The following is a 15,724-nucleotide window of genomic DNA, read 5'->3' on the forward strand; positions in this document are numbered from 1 at the left end:
ATGCTCCACAACAATGAGAAACAATGAGAAGCCCTTGCACCGCAACAAGAGTAGCTCCCGCTCACTGCAGCTAGAGAAAGCCTGTGTGCAGCAATGAAGACCCAATGCAGCCAAAAATAAATTAATTAATTTACAAAAAAGAATTTTAAAAAAAGAACATATGATCTTATAAACACAAATTAAGCCACTGCCACTGAGAGTGGTTAATGATTAAAAACAAAACAAATGCACTGTTTTTAAATCAACCTAAAATGACTATTAAAAATGACCAAGAAGTATTTAAAACTAAAACAACTTAATCTTTGATATTAAAAACACACAGAATGGGTATCAACATATCAGATACAGATGAAAGAGATAATTTGTGTATTGAAAAATCAATCTTAGGAAATTAATTACCCAGAGTTAGCATAAAAAGTACAAAATAAAGAGGTTATATAATGCAGTCAATAAAAGACAAGATTCAGGAACTAGACTAAATTTGAATCCCAGCTCTACCACTAACTCCCTCTGTAGCCTTGGGTGTGTTACTATCCTCTCTGTACCTCAGTTTCATCATATATTTAAAAATGAGGATTTGTGTAAGGATTAAATAATATAAAAATGCTTGGATCAAAGTCTGATAAATTAAGCACTATAGAATAAATGTCATTATTAATATGACAAAACTGAGACCAAACATATCTATTATATCAAGAAATACATGAACTTAACTTACTTATTAAAAGAAAGATTATTTTTCAGATAACTCACAAAACAAATCCCCACTTTATGCTGTGTATAAAAGACACACTAAGTACAAAGTTATTCAGAAAGACTAAAAGAATGGACAATGATATCCAAAAAAGAAAAGAGAAAAAAAAAAGAAATAGCAGACGTCGTGATCATAATATCTGACAAGGTAAAATTCAGAGCAAAAGGCATTAAAATTCAGAGCAAAAAGCATGTTAAAGGTACTAAAAAGAACAATACACAGTGAAGATGTGTTATGTATTTCTATGCACCCAGTGGGAGTACAGCAATTTCATAAAGCAGGAAATTCAGGAGATGCAAAGATAGATAGGCAGAGACATTCAGGGAGAGAAATAAATAATAGCAACTTATTTCTCCCCCCAGTCCAAGGCATAGCAAAATGAAAAGCATAAGAAAGGATTCAGAAGACTTAAATGACTTAAATAATGTTTTCAGTAAAGGAGATGATATGGATATATATTGAATTTTGTACCTGAATTAGAAAATACAGCTTTTTCCAAGTGCTTATGGAAGCTTTACTAAAATTAACCATATATTTGATCACAAAAAAATTAATAAAGTCTAAAATATAAATAACACAGAAAATACCACAAAACAATAAAAGAAACTCCTCCACTGAGAAAGACTAAAAAAAGAAAGAAAGAAAACCATTGAGTTAGAGGAGAGAATTTAAAACAAACAAACAAACATTTTTGCAGAATTCCTAGAAAACAACTGTTATGGGTTGAATTATTTCCCCTCCCTCCAAATTTATAAGTTGAAGTTCTAATAGCACCTCAGAATGTAACCATATTTGGAAATGGGGTCACTGGAGTTGTAATTAGTTAAGACAAAGTCATACTGGAGTAGTTTGGTTCCCTAACCCAATATAACTAGTGTCTTAATAAAAAAAAAAAAAAAAAGGAAATTTGGAAACAGAGACATGTACACACAGAAAATTCAAATGGAAATGAAGACTGTGATAAGAGTGACGCTTCTACAAGCCAAGGAACACCAAAGATTTGCCAGCAAACTACGAGAAGGTGGGGAAAGATATAGCACAGCCCTCAGAAGGAACCAATCCTGTCAACATCTTGATCTCAGACTTCCAGCCTCCAGAACAATGAGACAATAAATTTCTGATGTTTAAGTCAGTTTGTGGTATTTTATCCAGCAGGTTGAAAACATCATTGCTAGTGTTTATTTAGTTGCCCAAATTCCAAACTAGACTATACTTAAGAGTTTAGTACCCAATGATGCTCCAAATATTACTGAATGAATAATTCAAGCATCAAAGGAGAATAAATTAAGTTCTCCTGACAGTCTTCTAACTCAGAGATTGTTGTTCATTTGCTTGTGTGCTTATTTTGTTTTGATTTGGGGGGAACATCAGGCCTTTCAAAAGCTGCTAATCCATATGTCTGAATTAACAGGATCTTAGAAGTCCTTAAAAATGCATCATTTTTCAAACTATTAAAACAGGACAGAAAGTATGTCTTTTATACAGAGCATACAGTTGCGATTTCTTTTGTGGGTTATCTGAAATATCCGTCTTTTAGTAAGTAAGGTAAGCCCATGTATTTCTTAATATAATAGATATGTTTGGGATTAGTTCTGTTATATTAATAATAACATTTATTCTATACTGCTTAATATTACCAAAATTTGGTCCAAGCATTCATTAAGATAGTTTCTTGAGACACTTTTAAAATATAAAGTTGCAAGCCATTAAACACGGAACTCACCACAAAAGCATAAAAATAAAACAAAGCTCTTAGTGAGAAGGCATTGTTCATACTCCCCTAAACTTCAGCAGGAATGGGGTTAGCTCCTGTCTCTTTTCAAAATACTACTCATGAGGGGGCAAGATCAAGATGACAGAGTAGGAAGACCCTGAGCTCCTATCCCCCCATGAACATATTAAAGCTACAACTACTTACAGAGCAACTCTTGCTGAGAACCACCTGAAGAACAGCTCTTTTACAACCAAGGCTGTAAGGAATAAACCACATGGAGTTCGGTAGGAAGGGAAGAGAAGAGATTTGGTCAAGACCTCCACCCTCTTGAAGAGTGCATAACAAACTTGCTTGCTCTCAGCCCCAGCACAGAGACATCAGATTGAAAACTGCCAGGGGCTTTGGCCAGCCTGCCAGAATGGCCCCGTGTGTACTCCAGCCTGCCCTGAACTCCTGCTCCGGCCTGTTCTGCTCCAGCACTTCTCCTATTAGGGCAAAGATCACCATTGCAAATGCGTGTGCACACACCAGGGAAGAAGCAGAGCCAGCTCAGGGCCAGCGCTGCCTATAGCCAGGGCAGAAGTGTGGCTCAAATTCCTTGGGCCCTGACCCTGCCTCTGAGCAAGGCAGAGACCCAGAGCCAGCTAAGAAGTGCAGCCTCTGTGCCTCAGGGTCCTGGACCCACCCACAATAGGGCAGTGACCAGCACTGAACCTAGGTGAAGCCCTGGCTTGCACCTGCCTTCAGCTCTAGCCCCTCTGACTCCAACATTACTTCCCACTAATGTGGTGGTTGTCAGCACAACTCAGGAGAAGTCACAGCCTGTGCTCACTTCAGATCCATCTCTCCCACCAAAGCCACTGGGCACAGATAAACTGCATAAGGACTCTCCCACACAAGGACACACCTTCAAGACCAGGATAGGTAACAGTTTCACCTAATTTCATAGAGACAGAGAAATATGAGAAGACAGAGGAATATGTTTCCAAGGAATGAACAAGAAAAAAAAATGGGAAAAAAAACCCCATATAACATGGAGATAAATAATTTACCTGATAAAGAGTTCAAAGCAATAATAATAATGCTAACTGAACTTGGGAAAAGAATAGAAGAACACAATGAGAACTTCAACAAAGAACTGGAAGATATAAAAAAAGAACCAGTTAGAGTTGAAGAATACAATAACTGAAATGAAAAATACACTAGAAGAAATTACAGCAGACTAAGTGATACAGAAGAATGCATAAGTGACCTGGCAGAGACAATAGTGGAAATCCAATCAGAACAGTAAAAAGAAAAACAAAATTTTAAAAAAATGAGAATAGTTCAAGAGACCTCTGGAACATCAAGCATACTAACATTTGCACTAGAGGGGTCTTGGAAGTAGAAGAGAGAGAAAAGAGGGCAGAAAATGGGTTTGATGAAATTATGGCTGAAAACATCCTGAACCTGAGAGTCCCAAACAAGATGAACCCAAAGAGACCCACACAAACATGTATCATAATTAAAATGGCAAAAGTCAAAGGTAAAGAGAATTTTAAAGGCAGTAAGAGATAAACAAAGAGTCACATACAAGGGAATCCCCAGAAGGATGTCAGCTGATTTTTCAGCAGAAACTTTGAAGGCCAGAAGGGAGTGGCATGATGTATTGAAAGTGCTGAAAAGAAAAAACCTACAACCTAAGATACTCTACCCAGCAAGGTTACCGCTCAGATTTGAAATTGAAAAAGAGATAGTTCTCCAGACAAGCTTTCTGCTAAAAGAGTTTATGACCACTAAATGGTTCTTACAAGAAATGGTAAAGGGTTTTCTTTAAGTGAAAAAGAAAATGTTATAACAAATAAGAAAATATAGGAAGAGAAAAATCTCACTGGTAACAGCAAAGGTATAGTAAGGGCAGTGGATCAACCACTTAAATGAGCTAGAACAGAGGTTAAAAGACAAAAATTGTAAACTCAACTATCACTACAACAAACAGTTAAGAGACAGACATAGAAGATGTAAAATACGGCATCAAAAACACAAAATGTGGGGGGGAAGGGGAAGCAAAAAATATATCTTTTAGAATGTGTTTGAATTTAAATGACTATCAACTTAAAACAAGTAGATATAGTTAAATGTTGACATATATGAAATTCATGGTAACTGCAAATCAAAAACCTACAATAGAAATAAAAAGGGAGAGAGAAAGGAATCCAAACATAACTCTTAAGAAAATCATCAAACCACAAGGGAAGTGACTAAAAAAAGAAGAGAAGAGAGAAGAACTACAGAAACAACCAGAAAACAACTTACAAAAAGGCAATAAGTACATACCTATCAATAATCACTTTAAATGTCAATGGATTCAATGCTCCAATCAAAAGTCATAGGGTGGCTGATCGGATTAAGAAAACACAACCCATCTATATTCTGTATACAAGAGACTTATTTCAGAACTAAAGACACACACAGAGTGAAAGTGAGGGGATGGAAAGATATATTACAGGCAGATAGAAATCAGAAGAAAGCTGGGGTAGCAATACTTATATCAGACTACTTAGAGTTTAAAACAAAGTCTATTAAAAAAATAAAGGAGAGAAAGACATTATATAATGATAAAGGGGTCAATCCAGAAGAGGATATAACAGTCATAAACATATATACACCTAATATAGGAGCACTTAAATTTATAAAGTAAATATTAACAGAGAAATTGACAGTAATACAATAATAGTAAGGGACTTTATTACCCCACTTACATCAATGGATAGATCATCCAAACAGAAAATCAATAAGGAGACAGTACCCTTAAATGACACATTAGGCCAAATGGAATTAATAGATATTCATACAACTTTCCATCCAAAAACAGCAGAATTTGCATTCTTTTCAGGTGCACATGGAACATACCCTACTATAGTCTATAAAAATATCAAATCACTATGTTGTAAACCTGAAACTAACATAAAATTGTAAGTATACTTTGATAAAAATAAAAATTAAATAAATTAAACAAACAAACAAATATACTATTCATGCCTTTTGAATCTGGTAGGACATGTGAAGGGAATATTGGAAAAGGCATTTTTCACTTTAGGGACTTAAAAATTCCTATGCTGCATTTTAAAGGCTAGCAGGAAAGAATGACTACGTGTGGTGTGAAAACAATGGCAATTCTAAATTACTTTCCAGCGAAGTGATTCTGTGGTACAAAGAGGTGAGAGAGTGTGTGTCAGAAAATCACCCAGCTTGCTAATTTGTAGCTTTTTTAAATTTTTTTTGCGGTACGCGGCCCTCTCACTGTTGTGGCCTCTCCCGTTGCGGAGCACAGGCTCTGGACGCACAGGCTCAGCGTCCATGGCCCATGGGCCCAGCCGCTCCGCAGCATGTGGGATCTTCGCGGACCGGGCCACGAACCCGTGTCCCCTGCATCGGCAGGCGGACTCTCAACCACTGCGCCACCAGGGAAGCCCCTAATTTGTAGCTTTTTGCGTAGAAAATAATCTTACTTATATCTTCGTGGTGGAGTGGAATAATAGAAGAATTATTTGACACCATGTAACACGGATTTAAAACACATTTCTGAGAATGTTTAGAACACTGATACCATCTTCACAGTATGTTTGGCAATCCATTAACGAGATAGTTTTAAAACTATGTAGCAACATAAAAAATGCTTAGAGAAAAATCAGTCATAACCTGGAACTTTAACACAAAAATTGTTACTGTGTTCTATTTTCATACGTAAATACCGTATATATTAACAATTTTGTATCTTTTGTTTTATTTGTCACTAGTTCATATCTTTCAATTTTTTATTCCTTTTTAAATTTTTATAATCAAAAATTAATTGTTAAGTTTGAAGCCTATAAATAGGGAATGAACAATTTTTTTAATGCAAAAAATAAAAATAAAAAGTAAAGCTTGTTAGGAAAGAATTCTAAATATCTCCCCAAGCCGCGGAATACTTCTTGAAGGAATCAACATGCAATGTTAGACTTCATTTAATCACGCCAATCTTAAAATGACAGCAAAGAGATAAAAAGAATATGAATCCACAAAGACAAAGAGAATGAGAGAGAAAAGTTACAGGCAGAAGACAGCTACACATCTATGCAAGATGGAAAAAAAACTGAGGCGATATAATGACTTATGTTTCAGTCTCCATAAGGCTAAGAGAGCCGTGTTAACAAGAAGCAATACTCCTCAGCAATAAACAGGAAAATTATTGATATAGAAGGCAGATAAATCTCAAATTCATTATGCTGAGTGGAAAAAAAAAAAAAAGCCAGGCAAAGAGTACATTCCGTACTATTTCATTCATAGGAAATTCTAGAAAATGCAAACAAATATACAAGAACAAAAAGCACATCAGTGGTTGCCCAGCGAGGGGGTAAAGGAATAGAGGAGAATGAAGGAGTGGAACAAGGGATAAACTGCAAAAGTGCACAAGACAACTTTTTGGAAGATGGAAACATCTGTACATCTGGTTGTGGTGATGGTTTGCAGTGATGGTTTCAGGGGTGTATAAATTTGTGAAAACCAATCAAATTGTCCACTTTACATATGTGCAGTTTATTTTATTTCTATAGTACCTAAATAAAGATGTAAAACAACAATATAAAAATAAATAAAGGGATAGCTAAGAATCATCAGATACTTAAAGAAAGCTCCAATAAGAAATACAGAGACCAAAACAAACATTCAAAGGTAAACAAAAAGGAACTGAAGGAAATAGAGACCAGAAAGGGACAAGAATTTTAAAAAGAGAGAGAGAGAGAGAGAGAAAGAAAGAAATAGTATCCTCGTAGATAAGAATAGATTTTACATCAATGAAACAAAACCGAGGTGCTATTCAAAAGGCAAGAGATCTTGAAAATTAAAAAAAATATGGTTGTCAAAGTTGATTTTTTTTTTTTTTTTTTATGGTACACGGGCCTCCCACTGCCGCGGCCTCTCCGCCCACGGAGTACAGGCTCCAGACGCGCAGGCCCAGTGGCCATGGCTCACGGGCCCAGCCGCTCCGCGGCGTGTGGGATCTTCCCGGATCGAACCTGTGTCCCCAGCATTGGCAGGCAGACTCTCAACCACTGCACCACCAGGGAAGCCCCAAAGTTGATTTTTAAATGGAAAAGTTAGTCTATCAAGTTTAGGATATTTCTAAGACGTTCAAAAAACTAAAGATATGGAAAACCAGTGAGAAAAATATACATAAGATTAAGCTAATAAATCTAATCCTGAAAAGACTTTTGGAGGAGCAGAGTGGAGCGGCCAGTGTTGCTTAATGCTCTGTTTTGAAGAACAGCCAGCGGTGCAATGGAGCAGACCAGGGACTGCTCACACCTGAAACGGACCACAGAACAGGCACATACCAGAGGTGGAAGTTCAAGTCACACGTAGAAAGACAACCTCACCAAGCGATCAAGAGTGTCCACTGTGCCTGCAGAGATCTCAGCAGCAGCAAGTACCCATGGTAGATTTTAAGGCAAAATTGACATGGACATTCTTAGCTGAGACACCAAGAGGTGGGTAAAGCTGTATTGGAATAGCCAGGTAGCTGATAGAAGAAAAAAAAAAAAAACAATGCTTTATCTACTCTTTGAAGATTCTGCCCCAGCTTGCCTTGTTTGTAGGAGAACCTGCGTCATACCTCTAACTGTAGCCTTCCCTTAGGTCTCAAGGATCCTGAAACCTTCCAGGGGACATTAGATTTGGTGGAACAGCAACAATGACTGTGGAAAGAGCAACAAGATGCTGCATGCATTAACTGTAGATTGAGATGTGTCTTGCAAGATGGCCAAATCTTCACTGGCATCTTTAAGGCTTTTGACAAACATATGAACTTGATCCTCTGTGACAGGGATGAGATCAAGGAGGTCAGGTTAAAGAATCCAAAGCATCCAGAGCATGAAGAAAAGCAGGTTTGGGGTCTGGGGTTGCCACAAAGAGAACTTGGTTTCTGTGACTGTGGAGGGTACACCCCCAAATATACTGACATTGCTTGGGTACCACTTGCTGGAGCTACAAGAGGCCCTGGGGTTGGCAAGGCAGCTGACTGAAGTGTACCAGCTAGTGTTCCAATTCCCCAGGCTCCTGCTGGATTAGCAGGTCCTGTCCGAGGGGTTGGGAGGCCATCCCACCAGGTAATGACTCCAGGGAAGAGGAACTGTAGCTGCTGCTGCAGTGGCTGCTACTGCCAGCACTGCTGGAGCCCCAGCTCAGGACTCACCAAGGCAGGGGACTCCACCCACACCTGTTGGTCCAGCAACCCCCGCTCCAGGCCTTATGGCTTCTCCACCTGGTATGAGACCACCCGTGGGCCCACCAATTGGGCTTCCCCCTGCTCAAAATTCAGAGGTAGGCAGAGGACTGCTGTTTTGATTGTAATACCATTTGGGTGTTTTAAATTGTGAAAACACACATTTGGTCAAACTAGAAATTATTTTTTTAAAGACATTTTAAAAATCTTTTACTTTTTAAAAATTTTATACATAGACCATTCATTCATATTATGTATTATATCCTCACCTGTATCCTCAATTCCCTCTCATTTATTCCCCATACCTAATCCTTTCCACATCATGTCATGACCGCAAATATGATTTGAACCCGTTTACTTCTCTAAGTCTTCTGAAGTCCAAGGCTTCATCATCTCTCATCTGGAATACTGCCTAGTCTCCCAACAGATGTCCTGTTTTCACTCTTGCCACCTTCTGATCTATTCCACACACAGCAGTCAGGCTGATGTTTTAAAGATGCTGAGTACAACAAGTCACACCCCTGCTCGGACCCCTTCAATAGCTCCGGATTGCCCTCTGAATAAATCCAAAGTCAGCTCAGCCTCTGAGCTCCTGCATCTTCAGGCTCCTGCTTCTGTCTCCAGCATCATCTTTCTACCACTTTCTTGTTCCTCCACTTGCATTTGCACATGCTGCTTCTCTGGCCTCGAACATTTCCCCAGCACTCTTTCCTTGGTTTTCTCTCATGCTTTAGGATTCAAGTTAATGCCGCCATTTTTTTCTTTTTCTCACCACCATGTCAATTCTCTCCACAGTATGTACCATTTGTAATTGCGTATTTACTTATTCACTTGCTTATCTTTGTTTCCTCCACAGGCTCTAAGCTGCATGAGACCAGGAAATTTGCATTGTTCACTGTTGTATCTCTAGTACCTAGAATATCCCCTGTCATAGAGTAAGTCCTTAATCACTCCTGACTGAATCAATCAGTGAATGGAATATACAATAGGACAGTTTTTCCTCAAAAGTGTACATATAACCACTGAGGAGATCTGTTTTTTTTTTATTTAATTTAATTTAATTTTTTTTAGGAGATCTGTTTTTAAATGCACATTCTGATTCAGAAGATGTGGGATGGGGCCTGAGATTCGGTGTTTCTGAAATGCTCCTGCGTGATGTCAAAGCTACCAGCACCTTATTCACACTTTTGACTAGCAAGGCTAGAGGGAATATAAAAATGAGCGATAGTGATGTTTGTCCTGTAGGGAGGAGCTTAGGATCTGATAATGGAGTTGCCTCATAAAGATGATCTAAATCACCACCACCATGATGACTTTCATTGCTATAGGAAGCAAGTAAGACCTAAAATTGTTTGAGATTGGGGTCGATGTTGACCTTACCCAAACGTTATACAAGACCAACATAAGGCCATGTCTAGCTATAACAAAATCATTCAAAGAGTTGTAATAAAATACAGAATTTACAAGAAGCAATTGGTAATTCAGTCTATAGGAATAGAGATCCTTTATAACAAAGCAATATATGTCGTGGGACAGACAGATGAGAATCTGAATTTCACTTTGTCCTTGGGTAGCTGTGCAACCTTAAGCAAGTAATTTATATTCTCTGAATCTCAGTTTCATCATTTATCAATTGGGGCAAATGATACCCACCTTAGAGGTGTGCAGATGAAGTGAGGTCTCACATATCAGTTAAATAACTGTGCCTGGCATTTGGTACTCCTTAAAAATACCAGGTCCACCTGTTCCTTTCTTAGGTAGAAGATTATTTTCCTTATAACATTTATTTCCCAGGTGGTGAAAGAATTAATATTTGAATGTATGTTTGTCATCTTTAACATCTCAGAGGGAGAACAATTAGGAAAATAAATAAATATGTAGGTTAAAATCAGGCATTTTGGTCTAAATGAACACCAGACCATGGATCAGAAAACTGAGTTCTGGTCCAGGATCCAACTCAAACTAAACGTGTGACATAGGACATATTATTTCACATCTCTGGGTCTCTGTATCATTTCTGTATCATTATATACACTTTGTTAAATACCTTAATTATCTTCTTACGGGAAATCATTATTCTTCAAAAACATGTGATTTTATATTTCCCTTTGGAATATCAGTAATTTCCACAGAAATACTAAAATTTCAGAATCATTGCTAATTAAAACTAGGATTGGAAAACAGTTTCTTTCCTCCTAAAATCTCTACTAAACACCCTCAAACTATATTACTCAGTTTTAAAGAAATATATGAAGTCAGAGAACTTAAAATTTTACTTGGAGAACTTCCACCTTTTCTAGATTATACAGACATACATATTTTCACTGACAGTTGGAATTTGTTTTAGCTGCTATATATGATCTTAAGTTGTCATAACTTAGAATATTAACTTAAATATGACTTAGAAATACAGGGGAAAAAGAACAATTTGGAAAAAATAAAAACTAAATTAAATCTTTTCCTTCAAAATAATTGTGATGTTTCTATGTAATAATAGAAAAAGTCAGTGAAAAAACTGCTTGGCTACAGTTGTGTCTCTATTTAAATGCTGACAAATGAATTTACAGGTTGAAAATTATTTTTATGCCTTTAACCCTCCTCTTCCCGCTTCATTATAAATGGCTTTCAATTGTCTTCTGTATATTTTTTTTAATGTACTTTGCCCTTATATCTCAATCTGCTACTGAATGTTCATGGATTTAAGCCCCTAGCGTTATTTGAATTCAGGTAGACACTTCAATGTCCCTAGCTTCATTCTTTGCATATAAACATATTGTTGATATTCTTAATCACTTCTTTTTACCAATTCCTTACTACAAACGTCTCTTTAATCCATGAAAATCCACTCTGGTACTTTACAAAGGTGGCAAATTCAAGTTTCTGCTGTGTGTGACACACTATTAATTCCACCAAGATACTCTGTATCTACTACGTTAACATTCACTGATGTGTTAATGTAATAATGACCCATCTGCTTCTGCTGTCTATGAGGTACTTTCTATCTATAGGGATGGAAATTAATGACAGAGTCTCTCTGAACTGCCTGATGTCAGAGCTGGGAAAGGTGTGAAGGGTATATAAGAGCTGGATTACTGGTTAGCAAGTCGGGGAGTAAATGCTCCAGTGGATCCAAGCCTGGTGTTTTTCATGAAGCTTCCTTGTTAACAAAGGTATTTTCTGATATTGCTGACACTGAGACATTAAAAGGTAAGGATTTTTTTGTTGCTGGGATAGTATTATTTATTTAGCATTAGAACAAATTTGGGATTAAATATATGGTTTATTTCAAAGAAGGGCTAAAGCGATAATATTCTATAATATTAATTTTCCAGATTGTTTCAAGAAGGAAATTGGGTAAGGGAAAACTTTGAAAATATTTGAAAATTGTTAAGGGACTACATCAATAAAAGTTATACAGCAGAAACTAACACACCATTGTAAAGCGATTATACTCCAATAAAGATGTTAAAAAATTAATTATTTTAAAAAGTAAATGTAAAATAGAGAAAAAAAAGAATAGTACATTAAGCTGTTCAACTGTTCCTTAAATTCTGTGTTCTTTAAAGAATAATGTCAGTCTGATAAATCTCTCTGATGAAACTTCTGACAGACAGGAACGGATAATTCCAGTTTTGTCAGAAATATGCTGTTGGAACTTAGAGGAGCAAAGCCAAAACATGAAGCAAGAAAACCCAAAAGGTAGTAACTTCTGCTATACTAACCTGATTCTCAAACAAACTAGAGAAATTTAAAGCATATATGTTAAATGAGGTGGAATTTTACTGTATGTTTATATATATTTTTTTTTTTTTCTCAGCTCTGGCAATATCCAAAACTTCTACATCTCTTTCTGAAAATTTAAATATATAGAAATAATAAAGAGGCAAATTAAATTTGCTAAGAAGTTAATAGAAGCTCTAGTTAAAAAGCCATTTGTTCTTAGGGGGATTCTTTCTATGTTGTTAACTGTTCTGTTAATGAAACAGAATTATAACTAAAATATTATTTTTCATGAGACTACTTCCAAGATGCTCTAAATGTAAATTAATACCTCCGAAAATGTTTTCAATAGGTAGCATGTGCATCAGGATTTTTTCAAAAAGCTTATTTTCAAAGGTGTCATTTCATTTGAATGGTAATGTTAAGGAGGTCTAAAACCCATGTAGGGTGAAAACGTTTGCAGTATTTATAACTTTCAAATGAAAAACCTTTAAAACTGTGATTCTCCATTTATTTAAAAGATCCTTAAGTTCAAATTCACGCATATGTCATAAATAATATAATGAGGATTCATTTGTGCCTAAATTGGTTTTGATTCCATATAGTTTTGTAGAACTGAATTTATACTCTCTTAAAGACCAAGGAGAATAAGGTTACTTTTGAAAAGACTTTGCCTTAAGTTGTATTAGAACTCTTCTCATAGAATTATCTGCATCTTTTCTATTTTCCTTCCAGGTGTTTTTTGTTGAGATGGAGGTGTTTGGTGGTATGGAAAGATTTCTAAAGCACCTAAGTATAATAAATAATAAGAATCATCAGAAGATTTTTTCTTTTCATTTCAGGGCTTATCTAGTTTACAGGATGTTCTTCTCAGAACTGACTGTAATTTTCAATTGGTTTTCTTCTGGATAAAAATAACTTTAAAACTGCCATGAAGTTTCTGGTATACTAGCAGAACAATTGAATGATGACAGGAAAATTAGCAATATTACCTAGTATTTCTGTCTATATCTTGATCTTCTCTTTCATTAGATATACTCATTTGCTAAGTATTTTTACCCAGTATGTTTTTAAGGATATTCGTTTATTATGAGGTGAACTTTGCTCAGAAATAGAATAGTATGTAACATTACTTATTAACAAATTATATATTCATGCTAGTCGTACAATCTCTTACTTTAAATTATTATTAAAAATACTTATAGGGCTTCCCTGGTGGCGCAGTGGTTGAGAGTCCACCTGCCGATGCAGGGCACACGGGTTCGTGCCCGGGTCCGGGAAGATCCCACATGACGTGGAGCGGCGAGGCCCGTGAGCCATGGCCGCTGAGCCTGCGCGTCCGGAGCCTGTGCTCCACAATGGGAGAGGCCACAACAGTGAGAGGCCCGCGTACTGCAAAAAAAAAAAAAAAAAAACTTATAAACCATTCATCAATTTTTTTCAGGAAACTGAATTTCCTGGAATCCGTATGGTGTGGTCATTTTTTTTTTTAAGGGGGAGGAAGAATTTTATATCTCGAGCTGTTCAACCATGTAATATTCTATAAAGCTCAAAAAAAGCTGAGAAAGCCTATGTAGGAAACATCTCAAATTTTAAACACCTTAAAAAAAAATAAAGCTGATGAAGATTTATTATTCAATGTCATTTTTTTCACAAAGTCCATCATCTCACTCAAGATCTTTTTCAACTTTTATACTCGTATGGTATGGGATTAAGAGGTAACAGACTTTACAAACCATATCAAAACATAGTTATGTTACTTTACACTCATGAGTGCGACAAAAGGATCCCACATTTGCCTACCAACTTTTTAAGACTCAGGAGTAACCATCTGCCTGGAGATAATCAGAGGGCCACCAAAAGTACAATTACATGGGTCTCATTCTGGAGTTACTGGGAGCTCCCTACAGGAACTCACACACCTCCACAGATAACTACTAAGACCTGGGATAAGGAATCCATTTAAAAACTCTTGAGGGAGTTCCCTGGTGGCCTACTGGGTGGCCTACTGGTTAGGATTCCAGGCTTTCACTGCCATGGCCAGGTCTCAATCCCTGGTGGGGGAACTGAGATCCTGCAAGCCACACAGTGCGGCCAAAAAATAAAAACTCTTGACACTGAGATGTTTTTAAAGAGAGACAATCTAAGAGTTAACGTTTGGCCTATAGTCAACATCACTGTTTAAACTCTCTTAAAGCCAAGAAGTTCCATGTGTGTGTGCATGTGTGTAAGTGGTCAGTAGTTTTAAACTAGTATTTGTTACTAGCTGGTGGGTTGGCTGGCAGGCCGGGTCTGCCTTGTAGTCAATGAGGAAAAAACACATGAAAATAGGAGTATGGTGCTTTTCACTAACCATTTCAGCCAATTTAAAACCAAATTAAAGCCAATTTAAAACCAATTCAGCCAATTTCCATCTTAATGATAGTTTTGGATGGAATCTTATGTATCCTGACTACCATATTTACACGAAAAGTCCTGTTGGGGAAAGCAGGTTCACAATTATGAAGCCAACAAATATAAAAGCTCTTAGTTTTTCTTTACAGTAGAATGATGGCCCTCTTAGCTAACTCAAAGAAGGTAATATTTTATTTAGAATAATTTTAAATCCTATTACAGACTTTGAGACCAATTATCAGACGTATCAATTATCAGACATTTAACACATAGAGTAGTATTTCACACTTTGCTCCAGGCATTTGCCAAACGTATCCTGGAACAGAAATCCCTTTTTAAAAAAAATAGATTCACTTTTTATATTTATTTATTTATTTATTTTTGGCTGCGTTGGTTCTTCATTGCTGCGCACGGTCTTTCTCTAGTTGCGGCGAGCCGGGGCTACTCTTCGTTGCAGTGGGCGGGCTTCTCATTGCAGTGGCCTCTCTTGTTGTGGAGCATGGGCTCTAGGCACGCGGGTTTCAGTAGTTGCAGTGTGCGGGCTCAGTAGTTGCGGTGCATGGGCTTAGTTGCTCCGCGGCATGTGGGATCTTCCCTGACCAGGGCTTGAACCCGTGTCCCCTGAACTGGAAGGCAGATTCTTAACCACTGCACCACCAGGGAAGTCTCCAGAAATCCCTTTGAACCTTCTCAATTTGATCCATATTTCCTTTATTGCTTTAAATTTATCAGTTTGAAGTGTTTGGGTCAAATTCCAATTACTGCTGTTTTTCAGGAAAAGTTTACCATCTTTTAGAATTGAATGTTCAGTGTATGAGTTACTGGTTCAATCCTTTAAAGCATTAAATCATTCTTTGGACATGCACATTGGCCATGTGTACTATACACGCAAAAGAAATAA

General features: G+C 37.0%; 2 pseudogenes; both read left to right on the forward strand.

The window, feature by feature from the left end:
* Positions 1 to 7,766: 7,766 nt before the first annotated feature.
* On the forward strand, positions 7,767 to 7,983 carry LOC114885695 (annotated as a pseudogene).
* Positions 7,984 to 8,033: 50 nt separating this feature from the next.
* On the forward strand, positions 8,034 to 15,669 carry LOC114885460 (annotated as a pseudogene).
* Positions 15,670 to 15,724: the final 55 nt, after the last annotated feature.

Source organism: Monodon monoceros, unplaced genomic scaffold (assembly GCF_005190385.1).
Source record: "Monodon monoceros isolate NGI ecotype Baffin Bay Population unplaced genomic scaffold, NGI_Narwhal_1 Super_Scaffold_6, whole genome shotgun sequence".
Lineage (NCBI taxonomy): Eukaryota > Metazoa > Chordata > Mammalia > Artiodactyla > Monodontidae > Monodon > Monodon monoceros.